Source organism: Populus alba, chromosome 18 (assembly GCF_005239225.2).
Source record: "Populus alba chromosome 18, ASM523922v2, whole genome shotgun sequence".
Classification (NCBI taxonomy): Eukaryota; Viridiplantae; Streptophyta; class Magnoliopsida; order Malpighiales; family Salicaceae; genus Populus; species Populus alba.
The window spans coordinates 14,981,005-15,008,013 of NC_133301.1; the positions used below are offsets into that span (position 1 = coordinate 14,981,005).

Consider the following 27,009-nt stretch of genomic DNA (forward strand, 5'->3'; position numbering starts at 1 on the left):
TTGTTTATTTTTTCTCTTGAAACTTTGTAACATGGCTTGTGAGCCACAATTATGTGGTCACACTATAAATTAAATATTCAATCATTTTTTAAAACTTAATTACCCTATGGAAAAAAAAAATATTTGTCATGTTATCTTATGATCGATGAACAAATTTTCAAATGCTAAGCTTGTATTCATGAACCTGTTTTCCCCCCTCATCCATGCATGATTCGAAGGATCTCGGAGTAAGTAAATCAATAAATAAAACAAATATTTTAATTTTTACTATTGTTTGTTTATAAAATAGTCATTTGCTTCAAGTTCTTTCTCTCTGTTTGGAATTTTGTTCTAACTCATGGGAAATGATACTGTATTATTGAGGAATTATTTGGCATAAAGACTCGCCAATTTTTCTTCCTTTCTTGTAAAAATAATATATAATAAACTTTAAAGATATAGATTAACTGGTTAGGTTCTAAGTTTATTCACTAAAAAATTATTAATTTGAGTTTTATAAAGTTCAAGATTTATAAAAATTAGTTGCAAACTAAATATTCATAATAATAATAATAATAATAATAATAATAATAATAATAATAATAATAATAATAAGTATTGTTACTCAATTTCTTAAAAAAATATTCTTAATTTCTAGAAGTAGAACGGTCGATCTCCATGCTTTTATATTATATATATATATATAGAGTTAGTGCTCTGTTGACATGCAAGATCAAATTTGGTGTCTAAGAGTTGATTTTTGGGCGTTGAAAAGTAAACGTGAGACGAGAGAAAAACCTTTTAAAGGATTTTGCATTTGCTTCTAAGGTAATGTAATATACCAAATACAGAGACACAGTCAATGGCGAACAGTTGTCTTTCAATTTATCAGAAGATAACATTGTCCAGTTAGCACTACTCCCTATAATGACGCTTTTTTCTATCTTGTTTTCCCCACTTTCTGGGTATGTAGAGTTTGGAGTTGTTCATGCTATATATATATATATATATATATATATATATATATATATATATATATATATATATATTTTGTTGAATGGTGCTAGAATCAAGTGAGAAATGATTTTCTTTAAAATATTAATGCTAATAATTTAATACAGTGACATAAAAATGAATTTTTTTTATATATTCATTCATTTATATAACATTTATTTATGTAATGTTTGATTACTATTTTAAAACGGAAAAACTAAAAATAATAAAAATATAATGGACATATCTTTATGTATTTTTTATTTTCCAAGTACAAAAATTTATTTCAAAACTATCATATATTTATTTTATATTTTTAATCAATATATATATATATATATATATATATATATATTTATTATTTTTGTTTTTTCTATCTTAAAAACAATAATCAAATACTTACATACAAATGACTTACTTGTTAGGTGATAAGAAAATCTTAAAAGTAATTCATGAGTGCCCTAAACTATTTAAAAAAAACGAAAGAATGAAAAAGTCATTAAGTTTATAATATGGAATGTTAGATCTAACCCATCTGATTTTTTTTTGGGTTTGAATAAAAAAAAACTCCTCATTAGTTTAATGGTTTGCAATTATAAGTAATCATTTTCAGTTCGGTTTGGATTTTTTTTTTAAAATAACCAAACTAAAATTAAAAAAAAAAAAACCGAATCGAAATCAGTTCAAACTGACCACTTTCAGTTCTGTTCCGTTTGGTTCGGTTTTTTAGGACAAACCAGTTCAAAACGGTTTAGTTTGATTTTTCAATTTGACTCGGTTTTTTTTGGTTTGGCTTGGTTTTTTTCAGCTTTTTTTTTGTTTGGTTGGTTTGGTTTTTTCAGTTTTAGACTTATAAAAATATAAACCGAACCGAACTGGTCGGTTTTTTTCAAAATTTTAATCTGTTTAATCAATTTTTTTTCACGGCTCGATTTTTTTAATTATTTTTTTTCTAGTTTTTCTCGGTTTAATTAATTTTTTGATTTTTTTACTCACTTCTATTTATAATAAAGTGATTGTCTCCAACATGCTCAATCAGATGAATTTTAAATTTTTTTTAAAAAAACCTTATAATATTTTCATTGATTTACTAAAATAAAAAAAAATTATTACTTCTTCGTAGATTCTTTACAGCTTTAATATCTTGGACAAGTTGAATTAAAAAAAATAAATGTAAGGTCAACAGCTCCAAAGAAAACTATATTAAAATTATTGAAAAGGTATGATCCATCTTAGCTTTTTTCCACAAGAACCTAATTAGCTGTCATGTTTAGTCTCTTGGGACAACCATAAGCTAATCACACCTCTTAATTATATTCTTAAACTCCTTACAGATCTATCCACGTAACCCCATTTGCTTAGTGCCACAATAATTGCCTAGTGTGCCCTAAAGCCCATCATCCAACTTTACGGCCTCCACATTCTTAACAGGTTTGTTAAATATTTATAATTTAATTATTTGAGATTAAACTTTTTTAATATTGTTGTAAAAGAAAAGGTTTTTAATATTGAATGTAGGGATTTAGGAGAGTACTTGAGGATTTATTAGCCCTAGATTCAACAAATGTCTCCATGTAAGCTCACATGTCTCCCTTCCTATTCCTTTTCTTTTATTCCACTCCTAACTACTTTTGTTTGCCATTGATTTTTATAGTACTTTGCACCAAAATAAAACACCTTTTCGGATTAATTTTTATTTTTAGATGTATTTAAAAAATATATTTCATTTAAAAATATCAGATTGATATTTTTTTTAGTGTTTTTTTAATTATTTTAATATGTTAATTTTAAAAATAAAAAATTATTTAAAAGCATTTTTTAGTAAAAGAAATACTTTTGAAAAGTTTTATGCATTACAATATCAAACATATCTTTAATAATAGGTAAACTTGCTTCATTTAGTCATTCAAGTTGTTGAAAAATATCAAACCAATCATCTTATTTAACTTTGATAGGTCAAACCTCACATTTTCCGATGTATTGTTAATTACAGTTTTGTCATCCATCTAGGTGTGTACATGTGAGAGATAAAAAATGAACTTTTGTTGCACAAAGGGACCACATGTGACTCAATTGAAAGTTTGAGGGTTGTAGAGGCTAATTTGATCAAATTATTGGTTAATTACAAGATCTAATTGTGTTTAGTTTAATTGACATCTTAGCTAAATCATTAACAAGAGATAAAATTGCATTGTAAATTCATTTACAAAAAAATTTATAAACTCTAAAGTCAACTAACGTTATATCTAAATAAACTATGGATAATCATACTCGAGCTCTTATAGCTTAACCCATCAAACCTGCTACTCGAGTCATGAACTCTAATAGATTCATAACTTTAATTTTTAAAATTACTTTTCACTTGATTATATGATAACAAAAATAAACGTTCATAAAATTAAATATAAACCAAATACTAGAATTTTTATTTGAAACTAAAATAATCTTATATAAAATAAACCAAAAATAAATTATAAAGACTAATTTAATATTAACCAAACACAAGAGGATATATTGAAATAAAGCAATAAAAATATTGAATACAAACATAATGTTATTGATAAAATTTAAAAAAGAAAGTAAAGGAAAAAAAAGAGGTAAAAAAAAAGAAACCTCCTTCTATGTTCATTTAGGTCAGTTATATCCTAACCTTTTTAGTATGAAGTGTTTTAGCCCTATTGTCAACACCAAAAAATCCATTCATAAGAAAGAATTATTGGAAATGGTGGTTAATTTCTATTGGAGGCAATCGCACTCATTTCATTTATCGCTCTCCAATCTGAAGTCTCTCTCCTCTATCAACTACTTGATGACATGCTCAGGGCCCAAAGTATAACTACGAGATATATATGCTTCCTTCCGGCAACTGAAAAGGATAGGAGTCCAAATTGGTGGACATGATCTGGTTTTCACCCTGGATTCTCCCTCTCCCTCTCTGTCTATATATACTTATATATGATATGGACCAGTAATTCTATCCTGCATGCACCCGGGGATTGTTCTTACCCTGCGAAAAAAGATTATTGACTGTGTGTCGGCATCGTAAGAAAATTAAGGAAGCTTTTTGAATGGGTAAACAGAGACTATTCCACTAATTCTGTTTGGGAAAACATTGTTCGTACAGGCTCATGAACACTGTTCATTGAACAGTACTGTAGAGAGTTCGTTTTTAAAATCATATAGAAAATAGATTTATTTTCAATTGACGTTCAAACTAACGAAGGGTAACATTCAAAAGTAAAAAATCACCATCCCTGATGATGTGGGTTATACATAAAATACGTTTAGCAACACCCAAAAGAATGCATAAAATTAAAATAAACCTTCAACGAAGATTGAGAACATGGTTCCGAGGTCTGGGCTCAAGGTGCCATCGGCAAGCAATTAGCTCTTGAGAGGCTCGCATGAGAAAACGAAGAGCAAAGTTGAGCCAAGAACGACCAGCTGGCGGAATACATATTGCTCTGTACGTAGCAATTGGTAGCCTGCCGGCAAGTCGTTCCTGGCTCGGTCTCTACTCTTTTGTCTTTTCATGGAAGACACTCAAGATAAGCATCAAGAAGCTTCAACATTGTCCCTAATTAATTACATCTCCTAATGCAACATCTCCAGTACTCTCTTCTTTCTCTACTAGATCTCAATATCAATCTTGTGCAGCATTGTCTACGTATTTATAGCCCAAAATATTCAAGGAATACGGATTGCAAATCTCTATCCAAACCATCACGCCACCTAGCTAAGGGTATCAATGCAACTAGGTCAATTTATTCTCTTGTCATCCAAATAAGCATGAGGCAGATCGATATCATAAGAAGTGGCAATATAATATGTCAACGGGAATTGATTCTTGGACTTCAGATAGAGTGGTATGATAAGGTTCCCTCTCATATGCAAGGCATCTGCATGGCCAGTACTTAGATTAGTTTCATATCCTTTCGTGAGAGTATTTCTCTTACTTTTGTAATTCAGAAGCGTTTCAAGTAGATTTTCTCCCCTAAATCCTCAAATCTTCTGAATTGATATGATTGTGAGCTAGTGCTGGGGGATAAATGTTTTGTTCGGTATAATATCATTCACTTTTTTAATTATCTGTTTTTTTCAACGTAAAAAAGAGATAATTGGTTGTGAAAATACTTCAAAATCAAATAAAGTGTGGAAGCAAACCTAAACGATACCAGATTATTGAGGAGACGCGTAAGGGAGTGTCATTTAGGGTACTCGTTCATGGACCTGCATGTGTGAGAGCTCACATGCATTATTTTAGGCGGCTCGAAATTTCTTCAGCTAAAAGTTAATTTTATTCTTCGTTAGCATGTCAAAGTCAATTACACAGAAGCTGCGATGCTCATCAGAAAGGATCTTGGTATCGAAACATACAACAAAAACAACGAACACGATCTAACATAGATTTTATTTTTGTCCATGTTGGCCTCTGAAACCAAAACAATAATCCATGTTGGCCTCTTCGAAGGAGGGCGGTGGCGAGCTACAGGCAAAATCTGCATATCACCCATGCCTAGACGCCACACTTGAGATGTCTTCATCCACTACAAGCACATCAGAGAAGAAACTCCCAGTGATGCATCACTTTACTCACAGCCACATTTCACCACTCTCTCTCAAACAAGAAATTAGGATTTGAAAGCAAGAAGGGATTCTCCAATTGATTGAAAAAAATCTCCAATAGAGTGCAAAAAATCTGAAGTCAGAAAGTAGAAATAATTAGTTGGTGTAACATAATCCATCAATTAATATTCGACATGTTAAAATACACCTATTTGGATTGCAATAACTGATAATCAAGTATAAACCCCGGGAACAAATAAAAGAAGAGGAATAGGTTTGCTTCTTAACAAATGGGGCAGAGACTCTTCAATGCTTGGCAATAACAAAGAGAAAACCATTTTATTTGCAAACATGCCCTCGGAAAACAAAACAAGGAAAAACAGCACAATCATGCCATCATTAACCCAAACTAATCGCCAGAGAAATAATAACACAACCATTAACCAAGCCAAGAAATCGCACAACAAACTCTCAAACATAAGAAATAATGTAGGTGAGGATCTAAGAGTAAGAAGGAAAAAACTAAAAAGGAAAAGGGGTATAATGTCAGAAGGCACCTTTATGGTCAAATCAAGCACCAATCAGATGGCACTTAAGAATTTACTTTGCTGATAGCACAAAATCTAAATTCTAAAACTCAAAATCTTTATCCCACCTTTTCTAAGCAAACAAACTGAGCCAAAAAAGGTGAATGCTTATTGAACAATTGAAGATTAAAACCAAACCATGACGAAAGATCAAATAAAAAACAAGATCAAGAAACTTAAAAGGAAAATAAAAAAGCCTAGATGGATACAAACAATTCAAAGTCCTCGAATTGCCCAACTACTAAAACCAAACCCGTATCCCCTGCTTCACCAATAAATTCATATAAAAAACAAACCCCTGGAAAAAAGTCAAACCAATCCACAACAATTCTTAAATATCAAAATCTTCACACTTCAATTCCCTCTTACAGTTCCAAAGCAAAACACAAAACCCACGACTCACAAAATCCAAAACCAAAATGCACACTCAATTGCACTGAAGTCAACCCCTCCCCTTCCTAAATATCAAAATTTTCACACTTCAATTCCCACCCCTGTTTGGTTCCCAAAAAAAATAAAAGAAGCAATCTTTTCTTGCAATAAAATTCAAAAGTACACTGAATTAGCCTTTCACTTGACCAGCCTAAAACACTCACTTAGATCCATGCAACCATACAACAATTCTTAATACCACCACAACCCACAAAAACACAACAAACATAAAAAAAAAAAAAAAAAAAAAAAAAGATTCATTCTTTCCTCTCCTTTCACTTCCTTTTCCTCAACTCTTTCCCTCAAAACCCAAACAACAAACATGAATCAAAACCCCCCCGCCCCCATCAACTAAAAAAACCAATGAATGAGCCAAAAACAATAACAACACCTGATAAAGCTGAACAGAGAAGAAACCAGATCTCAAATTCTCTCAATCAATTCAAAAGCTTGATTCAAAAAGATCAAATATTTCTCCCCTTATTGGCTGTTCAAGATCTGGGGCCACCCAAGAACCACAAAAATAAAATAAAAAACAAAAACCCAGAAAGGAAAACACTTTATATTTACATATATAGCGAGAGGTAAGAGAGTGTTTGTGTCTGTCTCTGTGTCTTCGTATGATCCGTTTATGTGTGTTGCGTTTTGTTGTGAGTTTCTTCTTTTCTCTGTTGTGTTGCTGGCTCTCTCTCTCTCTCTCTCTCTGTCTTAATATATATTTTTGTCTCTCTTACATCCAAAAATGGTAAGAAAATGGAGAAGTCTTCCTATGTGGTATCATCCGGTCGTTATTTAGGGAAGGGCTGGCTCTGTTCCAAACAGAAAAACAGGTAGGAAATTCAAGCCGGCGGATTATTTTTGTTAATTTAGTAGTAATTAAATTGATTAATGATTCATTACGGTTTTCTTAATAGTATGATCATGCTTGCTTTGATTATTGGATGGATAAGTTAGGAAAAGAAAAAAGAAAAAAAAGAAGGAAATGTGTCTTGTTGCTTGTTAGGGAGTGACCTCTGGGTGGCCGGTGTTTTGAATTGAGTTGGAAAATTAGGTGCGAAGAGGTACGTTAATTTGTATACATTAAAACTAATTTAAGATACCATTCATTATAAAATAAAAATAATAATTATGGGGTCAATGTTTTTTTTCTCTTTGCTTTAGTACAAGATATTGACTTTGCAATTTCTTATTGATTTGTAATTTTCATAGATATTTAGGTCTATGGAGGCATAGTTGGAACAATTCAAAGTTTCAAAAAAATATATATATACACCCACACAATAATAAACTATAAATTATAATTTATTAGTGGAAATTTCAATTCATTACACAATTTTTTATTTTTTATTAAATATAATTACGATTGTTTTTTGAAGTACTTTTCGTTTAGAAATATATCAAAATAATATATTTTTTATTTTATAAAAATTATTTTTGATATCAGCGCATCAAATAATTTGAAAATATTAAAAAATATATTAATTTAAAGTTAAAAAATAAAATAAAAATTTAATTTTTTTAAAAAATACTTTTAAAACACAAAAATAAATATTAAAAAACCTTCTATTATTTCATTTTCTTTTTTCTTTTTTTTTTTATGAGTCCTTGTCCACCATTTGGGAATTGGTCTCGTTTTTTTAATTCTTTTGTAATTATGATGTGATTTAGAGATACTGACTTTTCTTACCTAATTCCTTGTATTGATGGTTTCAGAACTGTTACCATTGAATCAAACATGTATCCTAAATGGAAGGATCTTGCTTGCTATGATCAAAAATACATATAAAAAAAATTAATATTTTTCAAAAAATAGAAAATAAAATCCTTATTAATTGTTTGCCATGTTTTTATTGCCCTACAGCAAATATTACATCTATTCCTAGACCTTTCTCCCCTATATAAATGAATTAAAAAATAGAAAAAATGGAGTAATAATTTAATTCCCAATTTTACATGTAATTTTTTTGCAGGCTAGGTTGCATCTGCCAAATGGGTCAAACCAAGCTCTATTTAATTGCTATGCATAGTTTTGTTCAAATTATTTAATTTTCAACTATGTAGGAATGGAAAAGGAAAGGTCTCACATTGATTTGATCGATCTGACTGTTTTTAAGAAATACTCTGCCGCTAACAATATAATTTAATAATGGGCATGGAATGGTCATTTAATCCATAATTAGAGTCTTAGAAAAAATAAATTAATTTAACGGTTTTAAACATAACTTTCCCATATCTAATTAATATATAAAAAACTAATTTTTTATATCATTTTAAGATTCAAACCTTCATCAATTTACTAATAATCTACAAAATAAAGTGAAGCAATTAATTTTAGATGTTTACTAATTAATAACAATATAATTCTTTTTTTTGGCAATTATTATTGGCTCATGTGACATTTGATAAGGGCTCACACACAGATGACACATTTCTTCACGTGGAGAGGGTCTGCTGTTGACCTAAACAAACTTAACTATAGGCTCCAACAAATCATGCAAAATAAAATAGGATTCATTGTTTATTTTTCTCTTGAAACTTTGTAACATGGCTCGTGAGCCACAATTATGTGGTCACACTATAAATTAAATATTCAATCATTTTTTAAAACTTAATTACCCTATGAAAAAAAATTATTTGTCATGTTATCTTATGATCGATGAACAAATTTTCAAATGCTAAGCTTGTATTCATGAACCTGTTTCCCCCCCTCATCCATGCATGATTCGAAGGATCTCGGAGTAAGTAAATCAATAAATAAAACAAATATTTTAATTTTTACTATTGTTTTGTTTATAAAATAGTCATTTGCTTCAAGTTCTTTCTCTCTGCTTGGAATTTTGTTCTAACTCATGGGAAATGATACTGTATTATTGAGGAATTATTTGGCATAAAGACTCGCCAATTTTTCTTCCTTTCTTGTAAAAATAATATATAATAAACTTTAAAGATATAAATTAACTGGTTAGGTTCTAAGTTTGTTCACTAAAAATCATTAATTTGAGTTTTATAAAGTTCAAGATTTATAAGATTAGTTGCAAACTAAATATTCATATTAATAATAATAATAATAAAAAGTATTGTTACTCAATTTCTTAAAAAAATATTCTTAATTTCTAGAAGTAGAACGGTCGATCTCCATGCTTTTATATTATATATATATAGAGTTAGTGCTCTGTTGACATGCATGATCAAATTTGGAGTCTAAGAGTTGATTTTTGGGCGTTGAAAAGTAAACGTGAGACGAGAGAAAAACCTTTTAAAGGATTTTGCATTTGCTTCTAAGGTAATGTAATATACCAAATACAAAGACACAGTCAATAGCGAACAGTTGTCTTTCAATTTATCAGAAGATAACATTGTCCAGTTAGCACTACTTCCTATAATGACGCTTTTTTCTATCTTGTTTTCCCCACTTTCTGGGTATGTAGAGTTTGGAGTTGTTCATGCTATATATATATATATATATTGTTGAATGGTGCTAGAATCAAGTGAGAAATGATTTTCTTTCAAATATTAATGCTAATAATTTAATACAGTGACATAAAAATGAATTTTTTTTTATATATTCATTCATTTATATAACATTTATTTATGTAATGTTTGATTACTATTTTAAAACGGAAAAAATAAAAATAATAAAAATATAATGGACATATCTTTATGTATTTTTTATTTTCCAAGTACAAAAATTTATTTCAAAACTATCATATATTTATTTTATATTTTTAACCAAATATATATATATATATATATATATATATTTATTATTTTTGTTTTTTCTATCTTAAAAACAATAATCAAATACTTACATACAAATGACTTACTTGTTAGGTGATAAGAAAATCTTAAAAGTAATTCATGAGTGCCCTAAACTATTTTAAAAAAACGAAAGAATGAAAAAGTCATTAAGTTTATAATATGGAATGTTAGATCTAACCCATCTGATTTTCTTTTGGGTTTGAATAAAAAAAAACTCCTCATTAGTTTAATGGTTTGCAATTATAAGTAATCATTTTCAGTTCGGTTCGGATTTTTTAAAAAAATAACCAAACTAAAATTAAAAAAAAAAAAAACCGAATCGAAATCAGTTCAAACTGACCACTTTCAGTTCTGTTCCGTTTGGTTCGGTTTTTTAGGACAAAACCAGTTCAAAACGGTTTGGTTTGATTTTTCAATTTGACTCGGTTTTTTCTGTTTGGCTCGGTTTTTTTCAGCTTTTTTTTTTGTTTGGTTTGGTTTGGTTTTTTCAGTTTTAGACTTATAAAATATAAACCGAACCGAACTGGTCGATTTTTTCAAAATTTTAATCTGTTTAATCGATTTTTTTAATTATTTTTTTCTAGTTTTCTCGGTTTAATTAATTTTTTGATTTTTTTACTCACTTCTATTTATAATAAAGTGATTGTCTCCAACATGCTCAATCAGATGAATTTTAATTTTTTTTTTTTAAAAAAAACCTTATAATATTTTCATTGATTTACTAAAAAAATAAAATTATTACTTCTACGTAGATTCTTTTTACAGCTTTAATATCTTGGACAAGTTGAATTAAAAAAAATAAATGTAAGGTCAACAGCTCCAAAGAAAAACTATATTAAAATTATTGAAAAGGTATGATCCATCTTAGCTTTTTTCCACAAGAACCTAATTAGCTGTCATGTTTAGTCTCTTGGGACAACCATAAGCTAATCACACCTCTTAATTATATTCTTAAAACTCCTTACAGATCTATCCACGTAACCCCATTTGCTTAGTGCCACAATAATTGCCTAGTGTGCCCTAAAGCCCATCATCCAACTTTACGGCCTCCACATTCTTAACAGGTTTGTTTAATATTTATAATTTAATTATTTGAGATTAAACTTTTTTAATATTGTTGTAAAAGAAAAGGTTTTTAATATTGAATGTAGGGATTTAGGAGAGTACTTGAGGATTTATTAGCCCTAGATTCAACAAATGTCTCCATGTAAGCTCACATGTCTCCCTTCCTATTCCTTTTCTTTTATTCCACTCCTAACTACTTTTGTTTGCCATTGATTTTTATAGTACTTTTGCACCAAAATAAAACACCTTTACGGATTAATTTTTATTTTTAGATGTATTTAAAAAATATATTTCATTTAAAAATATCAGATTGATATTTTTTTTAGTGCTTTTTAATTATTTTAATATGTTAATTTTAAAAATAAAAAAATTATTTAAAAGCATTTTTTAGTAAAAAAAAATACTTTTGAAAAGTTTTATCCATTACAATATCAAACATATCTTTAATAATAGGTAAACTTGCTTCATTTAGTCATTCAAGTTGTTGAAAAATATCAAACCAATCATCTTATTTAACTTTGATAGGTCAAACCCCACATTTTCCGATGTATTGTTAATTACAGTTTTGTCATCCATCTAGGTGTGTACATGTGAGAGATAAAAAATGAACTTTTGTTGCACAAAGGGACAACATGTGACTCAATTGAAAGTTTGAGGGTTGTAGAGGCTAATTTGATCAAATTATTGGTTAATTACAAGATCTAATTGTGTTTAATTTAATTGACATCTTAGCTACATCATTAACAAGAGATAAAATTGCATTGTAAATTCATTTATAAAACAATTTAGAAACTCTAAAGTCAACTAACATTATATCTAAAGAAACTATGGATGATCATACTCGAGCTCTTATAGCTTAACCCATCAAACCTGCTACTCGAGTCATGAACTCTAATGGATTCATAACTTTGTTTTTTAAAATTACTTTTTACTTGATTATATGATAACAAAAATAAACGTTCATAAAATTAAATATAAACCAAATACTAGAATTTTTATTTGAGACTCAAATAACCTTATATAAAATAAATCAAAATAAATTATAAAGACTAATTTAATATTAACCAAACACTAGAGGATATATTGAAATAAAGCAATAAAAAAATTGAATACAAACATAATGTTAGTGATAAAATTTAAAAAAGAAAGTAAAGGAAAAAAAAGAGGTAAAAAAAAAGAAACCTCCTTCTATGTTCATTTAGGTCAGTTATATCCTAACCTTTTTAGTATGATATGAAGTGTTTTAGCCCTATTGTCAACACCAAAAAATCCATTCATAAGAAAGAATTATTGGAAATGCTGGTTAATTTCTATTGGAGGCAATCGCACTCATTTCATTTATCGCTCTCTAATCTGAAGTCTCTCTCCTCTATCAACTACTTGATGACATGCTCAGGGCCCAAAGTATAACTACGAGATATATATGCTTCCTTCCGGCAACTGAAAAGGATAGGAGTCCAAATTGGTGGACATGATCAGGTTTTTCCCCTGGATTCTCCCTCTCCCTCTCTGTCTATATATACTTATATATGATATGGACCAGTAATTCTATCCTGAATGCACCCGGGGATTGTTCTTACCCTGCGAAAAAAGATTATTGACTGTGTGTCGGCATCGTAAGAAAATTAAGGAAGCTTTTTGAATGGGTAAACAGAGACTATTCCACTAATTCTGTTTGGGAAAACATTGCTCGTACAGGCTCATGAACACTGTTCATTGAACAGTACTGTAGAGAGTTCGTTTTTAAAATCATATAGAAAATAGATTTATTTTCAATTGACGTATAAGCTAACGAAGGGTAACATTCAAAAGTAAAAAATCACCATCCCTGATGATGTGGGTTATATATAAAATACGTTTAGCAACACCCAAAAGAACGCATAAAATTAAAATAAACCTTCGGCGAAGATTGAGAACATGGTTCCGAGGTCTGGGCTCAAGGTGCCATCGGCAAGCAAGTAGCTCTTGAGAGGCTCGCATGAGAAAACGAAGAGCAGAGTTGAGCCAAGAACGACCTGGCGGAATACATATTGCTCTGTACGTAGCAATTGGTAGCCTGCCGACAAGTCATTCTTGGCTCGGTCTCTACTCTTTTGTCTTTTCATGGAAGACACTCAAGATAAGCATCAAGAAGCTTCAACATTGTCCCTAATTAATTACATCTCCTAATGGAACATCTCCAGTACTCTCTTGTTTCTCTACTAGATCTCGATATCAATCTTGTGCAGCTTTGTCTACGTATTTATAGCCCAAAATATTCAAGGAATACGGATTGCAAATCTCTATCCAAACCATCACGCCACCTAGCTAAGGGTATCAATGCAACTAGGTCAATTTATTCTCTTGTCATCCAAATAAGCATGAGGCAGATCGATATCATAAGAAGTGGCAATATAATATGTCAACGGGAATTGATTCTTGGACTTCAGATAGAGTGGCATGATAAGGTTCCCTCTCATATGCAAGGCATCTGCATGGCCAGTACTTAGATTAGTTTCATATCCTTTCGCGAGAGTATTTCTCTTACTTTTGTAATTCAGAAGCGTTTCAAGTAGATTTTCTCCCCTAAATCTTCAAATCTTCTTAATTGATATGATTGCGAGCTAGTGCTGGGGGATAGATATTTTGTTCGGTATAATATCATTCACTTTTTTAATTATCTGTTTTTTTCAACGTAAAAAAGAGATAATTGGTTGTCAAGATACTTCAAAATCAAATGAAGTCTGAAAGCAAACCTAAACGATACCAGATTATTGAGGAGACGCGTAAGGGAGTGTCATTTAGGGTACTCGTTCACGGACATGCATTATTTTAGGCGGCTCGAAATTTCTTCAGCTAAAAGTTAATTTTATTCTTCGTTAGCATGTCAAAGTCAATTACACAGAAGCTGCGATGCTCATCAGATAGGATCCTAGTGTCGAAACATACAACAAAAACTGGTGGGGACACCAGGCCCACACCACATATTACACGAGTATATAGATGGAGACGATGTAGGATGACCCAACCTGTCACGCTTTGGTTGGGAGACTAAGCTCATTTGGGCCTATTTTATTGTTATTTTATTTATTTAGCCCATTTGGGCCTGCTCATTGTTATTTTATTATTTATGTTAAACAGTTTGATTTGATGGGCCGAGCCCAATAACAGGATGTTTTAGGGTTTACTATTTATATGTTCTTTTCTCATTTTGAAAGGGATTTTTGATGATTAATGAAAAATTACAGATTTTGCATATCTCCAATCCCTTTTCTTCCTCTTCTTTAGCTTTTTTCTTTCTTTAAAGTTTTTTTCTTTTCTTGCTTTAATTCTTATTATTTATTGTTTCGCATCAAATTTGGTATCAGAGCATGGCTTTCAATTGTTCTTACAATTAAACAATCTATGTGTTTATGTTTAACCCTAGATTAATCTGAAAAAAAAGGGAAAAGCATATTGTTCTGAAAAAAAAATCGTTACTGTTCTGAAAAAAAGAAGAAGAACAGATCTACATTGTTCATCTTCTCCACCAGCAAGCCGCCACCAGCCGTCATGCCAAATCGTTGCAGCGGTGCCTCTTCGGTTTCAGCAAACAAATCAGCAGCACAGACCACCAGACGCAGTAAAGGCAACGCAACAGATCTCCATCTGCCACCGTCCACAGTGCCATCCCACAGCAGACCTGCAGCTTCAGCTACCATTGCCCTCCACCATTAGCAACCGACAAAGCAGTAGAACCGGTCGGTGCACAAAATCCATCACAGCCCACGTCGATTCGTGGTTCACTGCAGCAAAGGCAACGCAATAGATCTCCATTTGCCACCGTCCATAGTGCCATCGCCTTCAGCAGCAGCATCAGATCCACGCATCAACTGGCCCCCGTCTAGCAGCGACACCACAGCCCCTTTCCTCGCACCGCCAGTCCCAAGCAGAATCACGAAGTCCAGCTTCGTCCGTCGTCGCCGACAGCAGCGGCAACAGGTAACAAAAGCTAGGGAAGAAGGAAAATAGCAGCTGGTAAATAATTAACCTAGACACATCAGCGACATGTCAGAGCATCAGTGGCACCTTCCACGTCAGCTGTTCTTGCCACATCATCCACCACATCATCTTCCTCGTCAGCATATCTTGCCACATAATCCTTCACTGCCACATCATACGGTCAGAGTTTTTACCCATTGAAAATCATCATTCTGGTATGTTTTTACACTTGTTAATCAGTATTTAGCATTAATATTATTCTTTGTGCTTGCCCATAACTAGATTACATAGCCAACTTTTAATTGAATTACTTTAATTTTGAGTCAATGAAGATTTGATCCTCTTAGTTAATTGTGGAGCTTGGTTAAATTACTGGGAAAATTGAAACATTGTGTTTGGATTACTTGTGTGCATTTAGAGGACTTACACTGCATGCTTGCACTTTTTCTAGTTTAATCTATCATTACTTAGTTTCCAAGATAATAAAAAAAATAATTATTTTCTTTATTTATTTTATTATTATTAGCTATAATTTTATTTTGCGTTCTACTTGCAAGTGTTATTTTGTGATCTCAGTCTCAGGATATTTTGGAAGGAATAAAACCATCGAAGAAGTGGAACGCCAGTTTTTTTGGTCTAGTTTGAAAAGAGATGTTGCCAAATTGGTAGGTCAGTGTCGAACTTGCCAACTAGCTAAGCATAGAAAACAAAATACTGGTCTTTACACCCCATTGCCCGTTCCTACTTGCCCTTGGCAAGATGTAAGTATGGATTTTGTGCTTGGGCTTCCATGTACCGCAAAGAAACATGATTCTATTTTTGTGGTTGTTGACCACTTCTTTAAGATGGCCCATTTTATTCCTTGTATTAAGATTATAGATGCTTCCAGAGTTGCAAAACTCTATTTTGACGAGATTGTCAAGTTGTATGGCCTTCCCCAAACCATAGTTTTGGATAAGGATGTTAGATTTACAAGTTATTTCTAGAAAACCCTTTGGCATATGGTAGGAACCAAATTGAAGTTTTCTACTGCTTACCACCCCCAAACTGATGGTCAAACTGAGGTGGTTAACAGAAGTTTGGGAAACCTTTTAAGGTGTCTAATGAGTGATCATAATCGGAATTGGGATCTGATTCTTCCTACAGCCCAGTTTGCCTATAATAACTCTATCAATAGGTCAATAGGCATGAGTCCCTTTGAAGTTGTACATGGTTACAAGCCTAGGAAACCTTTAGATCTTCTTCCCATGTCCCTTAATGCTAGAGTGTTTGAGTCAGCCGAGTCTTTTGCACATAGAATTCAGGATTTGCATATTGAGATCACTAAACAGATTCAAGCAAGTAATGCGCAATATAAACTTCAAGCTGATTTATATAGACGACATAATGAGTTTAATGTTGAAGACTATGTTATGATACGGATTAGACCCGAACAATTTCCTTTGGGAGCTAATCGAAAATTGAATGCACGTAGTGCTGGGCCTTTCAAAGTGCTACAACGGGTTGGTCCAAATGCTTATGTTCTTGATTTACCACATGATTTTGGCATTAGCTCTACATTTAACATTAAGGATCTAGTTGCATACCATAAACCACTTCCTATTCCAAATGACCCATTTGAGAGACCACTTCACTCCCCTCCTGATAATCCTATTGAAACCTCTATTCCTTTCACCTTGACATCAGCACAAAAGGATAATATTGATGCTATTCTGGATGAACAAGTTGTTTTTAATAGGAATGATGAGGTTTAACGGTTTTAGTTCGCTGGGTGGGTCGACTTGACTCAAACTGCATTTGGATTACTAGAGATACTTTGCAGCAGCTTGACCCAGATCTTTGGGAGTACTATTAGAGTCGGCCAGTGCTACACTCGACGGGGTCGAGTTTCTCTAACCTCGGGAGAGTTGTTGGGGACACCAGGCCCACACCACAGATTACACGAGTATATGGACGGAGACGACGTAGGATGGCCCAGCCTGTCACGCTTTGGTTGGGAGACTAAGCCCATTTGGGCCTATTTTATTGTTATTTTATTTATTTAGCCCATTTGGGCCTGCTCATTGTTATTTTATTATTTATGTTAAACAGTTTAATTTGATGGGCCGAGCCCAATAGCAGGATGTTTTAGGGTTTACTATTTATATGTTCTTTTCTCATTTTGAAAGGGACTTTTGATGATTAATGAAAAATTGCAGATTTTGCATATCTCTAATCCCCTTTCTTTCTCTTCTTTAGCTTCTTTCTTTTTTTAAAGTTTTTTTTTTTTTTTTTGCTTTAATTCTTATTATTTATTGTTCCGTATCAAAAACAACGAACACGATCTAACATAGATTTTATTTTTGTCAAAAGACAACAACTGTTGGCAATCGGTAAGCTGTTGGTAATAATCATCCATGGCTGGTGGTCGTTGGTAAGCTATTGGTAATAGTTTTTGCGGAAGATTTTTATACAGCAACAAGTTCTTTCGTCTGAAAAATTATTTTTCTATTGATAAATTAATATTAACAAGATTTTTGATAATTATTTTTCAACCCTGAAATTTTATCAACTGATTTTCAAGGAAAAATGTTAATTTGTGGCAAATAAATATAATATTAAAACTTATTCAGGGTTGAAAAAAGAACCTGGGAACCTGTTACGTACAAATTTTCCAACAGATGATTTTTTATTGATAAGTTTGATGGTAATAAACTCTCTTTCATTTTAAAAAAAATTATATTGTTTAATAATTTAGATCTACTCGATAAGCGAATGATAGAGGAAATCTAGTATAAAATAATTAAAGATTATAAGAAATCACATAAAATTATTCAGTTATTCCAAAGTGTCTAATAATACAATATCACTTTCTCTCGATCCATCGTACTAACTTGATACAAGAGAGAATAAGAAAATCTTATTCTTTTCTCTCTGCAACATGCAAGAGAAACCGCTAACTATCTATTCTCGTAGAGAATATATAAGCACTCCTTAATTTGACGCTTATCCTAAAATATAGTAACCTTGAGAATTTATATGGGTTAAGGCTATTTGCTTCTCAATTAAGTTAGTTTAGTCAAGTTTTCTAAAGTAGGTTTGTTTTTGAAAAAACATAATTTTTAATTTTTCTTTTATTATAAATTATTATTTTTTAATATTTTTATATCATTTCAATAAAAAATATTTAAAAAAACAACTATCACTACACTACCTAACATCTGAGCAAAGTTACGCACAGTTTCTCACATGGGCTTACATTTTAATCAAATGGGACACAAATGATCCCTCACCGCCTTGTATTTTTCATTTCTTAGCCTACATAAGAGCTTATTAGAGCCTTAATTCTGCCAAGTCTAAACTCCTCCTTTCCCATAAATGAGGAGCTCTTTCAAGACACTACAATCTGGCCTTCACAACGAGTTACTTGTGGTTTTGATTCATGTTTTATTAGCCTTATAAGTAGTTCAGATCAAGCATTCAAGTATTATTTCAAAATTTGTTGGCAGTTTTATTTTTTTGAAAAGAGAAGGAGAAAGAACAACTCCTGACATATTTTTGAAAGCAAAACGATGTCAAACATAACCTTAAATCTCCCTACTCGTGGCTGGCTTTCTTGGATTAATCTCAAGTTATATATCTCTCAGGAACTTGGTCTTGAAAGTCTAATTAGTTGACTTCAGGGATCCAAGTAGTGTTATTAGAAAGAATCGGATTCGGGTACAGAATTTATTTTATCAACATGAATAGTAAAGCCAAGCATGGTGGCTTTCATTCTTTGTTCTTTTATAGCGAAGCTGTCCTTCGAAAAAATATTCTGCTCTTGGTTTTTGGATTCAAAAAGTTTTCCTTCAAAAAAAAAAAAATGATAACATCATACATTAGCCGGAATAAAAGAAAAAGGCCAACTCGCTAGAAGGAGGGCTTGAACCTCCGACCTTGTGGTTAACAGCCACACGCTCTAACCAACTGAGCTATTCCAGCTTATTGGTATTTTCTCGTTTTATCATATATACATATATTAATATTGTAACAAAAAGATTCGTGTAACTGTTAAGATTATGAGTTTGCGAGGTGAATGTCAAAATATATCTTTTTAGTTATTTTAAATAAAACTTTGTACTTTTTTTTAAAATCCTTTATCTTACTTCCCCTAGATTTAATCATGTCAATTTTTAAACTAATTTAAAATAAAACATAGTTAAAGTTTTAAGTTGATTGATAAACTTTTTAGATCAGAGAAGGTTTAACAGGACTCCTTTTCTTTTATTAACTATTTTGTTCTTTTTTTGAAAAACAGTTTATTATATTTTTTCACACATGTATCAAAAGGCCAGATCTAAAGCCCATGAATATCAGAGCGGGCCATGGATTTGGGTCGCTGGGCCAATAATTCTTTTTGGTAGTCCAAGTTAAACAAACTCAAGAGACAATGATTTTAGTCTCAGTCTAAGTGGGTGCTTGGATATGCTGTCGTGGCTGCGGTTAAAATTAAAAGCTGTTTTAAAATGTTTGGTTAATGCTAACCGTAATTTGTTTTTACATGAACCCCACTTCAAAATTGAGGACCAACCTCAGCTTATGAAAAGTTTTTTACCATTGTTTTTTATTGCTATGATCTCCCCCCCCCTCTCTCTCACCAACACTATATAAACTTAATAAACATTACAAAATTTTCTTAGCGCTGTTTTTGCCATGGAGCAAAAATACAAGTTTTTAATAAAATGAAGACTATTTGTTAAAAGTAATTGAAGTAGCATGTTTTTGTTTGTTTTTTTTTTTATATATAATAATGGTATTACTAAAATAACCTCTTAAAGAAATTTTTTTTTGTGTAGAGGCTGTGTTTGTAATTTTCTTTTTACATGAACATTAAAAATGCTTGAATACCTTTAGGATTGAATTTTTTATTTTACCCCTCAAACTTGTTTCTTTTTTTTTTATATATATATTTCTTACATTTACTTGCATTATCTGGACTATCAATTACTTATTTTTATTCTAATTTTGGTTTTTTATTTTAATTAATAATATTTTTTATTATGTTTTTTTCAAATAGTTTAATGGGACACTGAAAACTTTTATTAATGTACAAGGATTATTCAATTTGTTATGTTATCATAATTATAAAATAACAATGTTTTACCATTATATATATATATATATATATATATATATATATATATGTCTTTTTAGGTAATTTTACAATCAAACCTCATGTAAAAAGCATATTAACCAAACACAAGAAATTGTTTTTTTTTCAACCACAATTTTAATCAAACACATCAAATTTTAAAACGAATCTCACAAAAAGCACTTTTTATTAAACTATTTTTTTCAAGTCATAACCACAAAAATAATCACAATACCAAACAGGCTCTAAGAGGCCGTTTGGTAATGCGGCAGGAACTAAGTAGCAACTAAAACACAATTTTTATATGTTTGGTTATGTTTAAAACGTGGGTTAAAAGTGGTGGGACTCATCACCCTAGTGGCCGCACCTGTTGTTAGAAAAACGTTGCTTGCAGCTGCTGCTGACCAGCAGCAACCTCACATCCACCGATACTGTCAAGAAATTAATCCTAAAAAAAACCGTTGGATAATTAATTGCTCCCCCAGCTAAACTCCTCTCCAGCAAATCAATTCAAATAAAAGTATTCTCCTCCCCACTCATCCACTGTCAAAAAATTCTTGCCCTCAGTAATTACAGAATCTGAAAGTGATGGTTGCCACTAAACGTGGATCTGGGTTTCATGTTTTGGATTTAAAGTTTCTTAAAAAATATCATATGGGTTTAGAATTGTAGAGTAATCAGAATGGGGCACAAAGTGTTCAGGATTTTTCACACCCTTTGTCATCACACTACAAGATTTCACAGTTTTACCGACAGAAATATTCCGTCGGTGTGTGACAGAACGTTCGTCGGTAAAGTATTTACCGACTATATTACCGATGGAATACTCCCGTCGGAATACCTTTTGTCGGTGATTCCACATTCCGTCGTTATATCGGTCGGTAATAAAAAAAACACATTTACTGACGGTTTTACCAACGGCCCGTGCGCGCCAAAAAAAAGAAGTTTCCCGCTTGGAATATACTGACGGAATACATTCCGTCGGTGTTATGTAAATACCGACGGACTACCTCCGTCGGCAAAAGTGTCGGTGATATTTCATACCGACCGAATAAATCCGTCTGTAAATTCGTCGGTATTTTTATACCGACGGATTATTTCCGTCGGTGAGTATGTCGGTGATGGGATGGCATACCTCAGACATTGTCCAATGCCGACGGATTTATTCCGTCGGTAAATCCCTGTGTAATTTTTTTTTTTAATTATTTAGAAAAAATAATATAAATTAATAGTAATACAAACCAATTATGCAAATAAAATTTATATTAAGCAACAAAAACTCAAAGTTAAATAATATTCATTACAAAATGAATGTGTTTAAAAAAAAAACAATTAATTTAAAGGTGGTGGAGGAGGAGGAGGAGGATGAGGGTGGGGGTTAGGCAGCCAAAAAGGATTAGGCGCACATGTTCCGCCTTGTGTCATGTTCATGACCATTTGACGAAGCTCTTCATAGGCCGCTCTTTGTTGTTCAGACTCTGCTCTGCGTTGTTCGTCCGCCAATCTGTGTTGTTCGTTCGCCAATCTTTGCTCTTCTTTGAGTTGTGTGTACGCCTCTGATAGGTGGTCGCACCTTTGCTACACGGCCACAAACTCCTTAGATTGGGAGCTCGATACAGATTGGGAGCTCCCACCGGTTGAAGCAGTACCGGTCGACCGCAACTTGGCAGCGGTAGTGTTGGAGAGCCCGTAAACCCGATTTTTATCGGGTCCACCTGACGATCCAGCCTCCATCCACAAATCCGGATCGAATTCCGGATGGGTCAAAGGATCATCCCCATATCTCTCCCTCAACCGATTATTATAGGTCTCCTGAAAAAAAAAATCATATTCAATTCAATAAACATAATAATAACTTACAAAATAAAATGGTTGAACAAACACACCACAAACTGTTGAGCACGGTTGTCAACGAACTGTTGTTTCCTCTTTTGGCGGTCATGACTCCGCACGTGCGTCTCCACAAACAGCTCCATAGGGCTCGGCTCACGTCCAAGAGACGTAGCCTATATATAATGAAAAAAATATATTAACAACAAATTAATTGAACGATATATTTCATTTAAATTAATCTTACCATCCGTTTCGCATGTGCAGCAAACGAAACGGAGCCGCCGGTGTGCGTTATAACCGAGCCATGAATTTGCCGATTCCGGTTGCCGGCACCGGACTGTGAGCGTCGAGTGAACCGCTCAGACGTCACGTGCTGAAGATAGTGCGGCCATATATCTTCCGGGATGTATATTGGTTTGAAATCCCTCCAAACCGCAACATCGTTCCAGCCTTGTAACCCCTTATCCCTCGCTGTTTTTTTTGCTTTTTTCTGGGCGTCATACCAAAAATCACGCAACCTAATTCACGCACGAAAAAATTACATTTCAAAACATAAATAATTATGTAAAAAAAAGTTGTATTGTTTTCTATGTTACCTAATTGCCGCGTGATTTTCCCACACCCTCCTCACAACACTGTCATGTTCATCATCCCAGCAGAATCGATGCTGTATATAAAAAAATAATTTTTTAAAATGTTAATAATTTATTTACAATTATAACATGAATTTATAATTAGAAATCGTTTATGTTGCGGAGTCTAGCTTTTGAGTTGATTTCGACCAGACCATGGTGCGGATCAACTCTGATTCCTCTGTCCGTCGTGTCATACCAATAGCATTTGAATAAAAACACTTTATTCTGCTCGCTATGATATTGCAGTTCGACGACCTCTTCTAATCTACCATAGTAGTCAACTTCTAACTGGCTACTTGTGGATCCCTTAACACAAACACCGCAGTTGTATGTCTTTCTTCCTTGCCTGTATTCTTCAGTATGGAAAACATATCCATTGACAAAATACCCGTTGTAGCACTTAACTTTTCTTTCAGGGCCGAGGCTTAGTGAAGACAATGACTTGGGCGCACTCCTTCCCATTTGATAAACCTTGTAAATATATGTAATTAAATGTACATCAATACATGGTAAATGAACGAGAATCTCGTAATGACATGCATACGTTAGAATGAGTTTGTGATAGTGCTTACATGTGTTCTGAACCATGTGGCAAATTGTTCATCTTGTAATTGAAAGATCTGGGATTCGGTCAGCTGCGAGTTATTGGAGAGCAAATATTGTTGATGTTGCCTGCAAGTGATAATGAGTGTATGATATTACAATATATAATTAACAGTATATTACTGACAAAGTTTAATTACTATTACACATATATAGACTTACTGAATAAATGGTCTCAGCTCATCACAGTTAAATAGAACATAGTTGTGTGCTTGTTTGAATTCTATTTCCGACAAATATCTTCCTCTTACGGCATTTTTAGGTGTGGGTCGTCCAGTATTGGAGAATATTGACAAGTTCCCACTGGAAGGCACTTCACCGCCATCGTCATGCCGTGGAACGCGATTGATTCTTGTTCTTAGATGAGGTTCGAAATAGTACGAGATAAATGTTGATATCTCTTCAACAATATAGGCCTCAGATATCGAAGCCTCAACATGCGCCTTGTTCTTAACCTTTTTTTTTAGATTAAACAAGTATCTGCATTGAAGTACAATTCAAGTATTTTCAAATAAGAAAAACATAGAAAATACTTTAAGATATGAATTCCATTGCAACTGTAATATCTCACCGTTCGAATGGGTACATCCATCTATACTGGACCGGTCCTCCAGCTTTTGCCTCGAACGGTAGATGTATAGGGAGATGCTCCATTGAGTCAAAAAATGAAGGAGGGAATATCATCTCAAGTTTGCATAGTGTCTCGATGATATTCGTTTGAAGCATCTCAATGTGCTCAACATTCATCTTGCTGGAGCATATATCTCTGAAGAAATGACTGATCTCCGTTAGTGCATCCCATATTCTCTTTGGCAACAAATCACGAAAAGCTAATGGGATGAGTGTTTGCATAAACACGTGGCAGTCATGGCTCTTCATTCCATACAATCTGCAGTCCTCTATGTTAACATGCCTTGATATGTTCGATGCATGTCCATCCGGGAAACGCAGACTCTTAAGCCATTTGTAGACTAGCAGTTGTGCGTTTTTCTCTAACACGAAGCTTGCCCTTGGTTTTGCAACCCGTGACTCGTCATAAACCAATTCTATATTTTTACGGTTATAGTATAAAGCTATATCCAATCTAGCCTTCATGTTGTCCTTTGTCTTCCCCTTCACATCCATGACGGTGTTGAAAATATTCTCAAACACGTTCTTTTCGATGTGCATGACGTCAAGGTTATGGCAGAGAAGATTAGTCTTCCAATACAGAAGCTCCCAAAAGATACTTCGCTTTACCCAATTATGGGTCAAACCAAAACTAGGAAACTTTTGCTTACCTGATTGAAGGCCAAACACAATGTCACCGTACTCTGATACAACATGATGCAATTCTTCACCAGAAAGACGCGGGGATGCAACATCTTTTTCAACTCTACCAACAAAGAAATCTTTTATGTTCTTTCTGAACCTGTGATTAAGTGGCAAGAAGCGACGGTGACAGTCAAAAAAAGAAGCTTTACCTCCGTTTGCTAGCGTGAATGCCTTATTGTTTTCCATGCAGTATGGACATGCGAGTTTCCCATGCGTGCTCCAACCAGAAAGCATTCCATAAGCTGGAAAATCACTGATAGTCCACATCAAAGCCGCCCTCATAAGGAAATTTTGTTTCCTAGATATATCATAAGTCAGAGATCCGGAGGACCACAACTGCGCCAGCTCATCTATCAACGGTCGAAGACAAACATCTATATTCCGCCCCGGGCTGCTTGGACCGGGTATGACAGTAGATAGAAACATGAACTCCGGCCTCATACACATTCCCGATGGCAAGTTATAAACTGTGAGAATGACCGGCCAACAAGAATAGGGAGCAGCAAATGACCCAAATGGGTTGAACCCGTCTGTACATAACCCAAGTCGAACATTCCTTGATTCAGCAGAAAAGTCAGGATGAACACTGTTAAAGCGTTTCCACGCTTCGCCGTCAGAAGGATGCACCATCACACCATCAACGACATCGTGTGTTTGGTGCCATGTCATGTGCTCAGCAGTCCTTGGTGACATAAATAACCTCTGCAGTCTAGGTGTGATCGGGAAATATCTAAGTTTTTTATATGCCACTAGAGTCTTCCCCCTGCCAGTTCTGGGTTTGTAACGGGAATGCCCGCATGTCATGCACTCGGTCATCACAGCATTTTCAAGGTAGTATAACATGCAGAAGTTAGGGCACATGTCAATTTTCTGGTATCCTAAACCGAGGGGTTTCATCATGGACTTCGCAGCATAGAAGTTCTCTTTGAGCCTGTTCCCTTCTGGTAAAATGCTTCTTGCCCAATCAATAATTTTGTCATACCCGGCCTCACTCAACCTGTGATCTGACTTGATGGTGAACACCTGTGCCACAGCCGATAATTTTCTGTGGTTTGTGCAGCCATCCCATAATGGTTCGTCAGAATCTTTCAACAAATCAAAAAACCTAGCTGCCTCTGCATTAGGTTCTTCTTCTACGATTGGACATTGATTGACATTATCTTGATTCATTCTCATTGCATCCATAACCATGTTTCTGTAAGGATTAGTGTTGTCATTTGCCGCTTCATGCACGTTGCTAGCACTAGAAGTTGACCCAACCACCGTTTCTCCCATTCTCCTATTACTAACAAATACCTCTCCATGTATATACCAACACTCGTAATCCTCCACAAACCCTTTGTGTAGAAGATGCATCATTACAACATCTGGATGCAGATACTTTTTATTTTGACACTTCCTGCATGGACACCTAATACCGCCTCCAGTAAAATTTCTGGGAATAGATGTTGCGAAATTAATAAAACCTTGAACCCCGTTACAATAATCCATCCTCCGCAATCCTTGGGGTGAATCTAGATACATCCATGAACGATCATCCATGACTTCTATCGAACCTCTATAAAAAGGACCCATTAATTAAGCAAGCTCTTAATTATTTCAAAACACAACATGTAATTCGGTAATTCTACAAATTAAGTTTTAACAATTTTCAAAACAAATACAATCTTACAAAATCTAAAACAAACCATAACAAGTATAAAATTATACATTCATATACTACAAGTTTGTTTGAGAAATAACAATAAAACATGTACATCTACTAAAAAAAAAAAAATACATATACTAAAAAAACAATAAAATTAACATTTAAATGTTAAAATTTTAAAAGATAGAATTACTTACAAAAAATGATAAAATCCGTCGGTAAATCAGAACACGGATGTTGTGACCACAAAACAAATACAACTTGTTGTGCTGAGATGAGAAAGATTTTTGTTTTGGGGCTAGGGGGGGCTGGTTATTTTGCAGATGGGGAGGGTTAGGATTAGGAAGAAGAAGGAGAAATGGGGGAGGAGAGTGTCGGCAGAGGGGCCATATATTCACTTTTGCCGACGGACTTACCGACGGTCTTTATTCCGTCGGTGAATCCGTCGGCAACACCGTCGGTAATTCTGACGGGCAATCGACACGTCACCGCACGGACCTGCTATTCAAATCCCTCGGTGAT

General features: G+C 33.3%; 1 non-coding gene across 1 annotated transcript; it reads right to left on the minus strand.

Annotated features, from left to right (window-relative positions):
* Positions 1 to 19,230: 19,230 nt before the first annotated feature.
* Positions 19,231 to 19,304, minus strand: TRNAN-GUU (transfer RNA asparagine (anticodon GUU)). The gene has a single exon. It is a non-coding gene; the product is annotated as a tRNA-Asn (tRNA).
* Between the last annotated feature and the right edge of the window lie 7,705 nt (positions 19,305 to 27,009).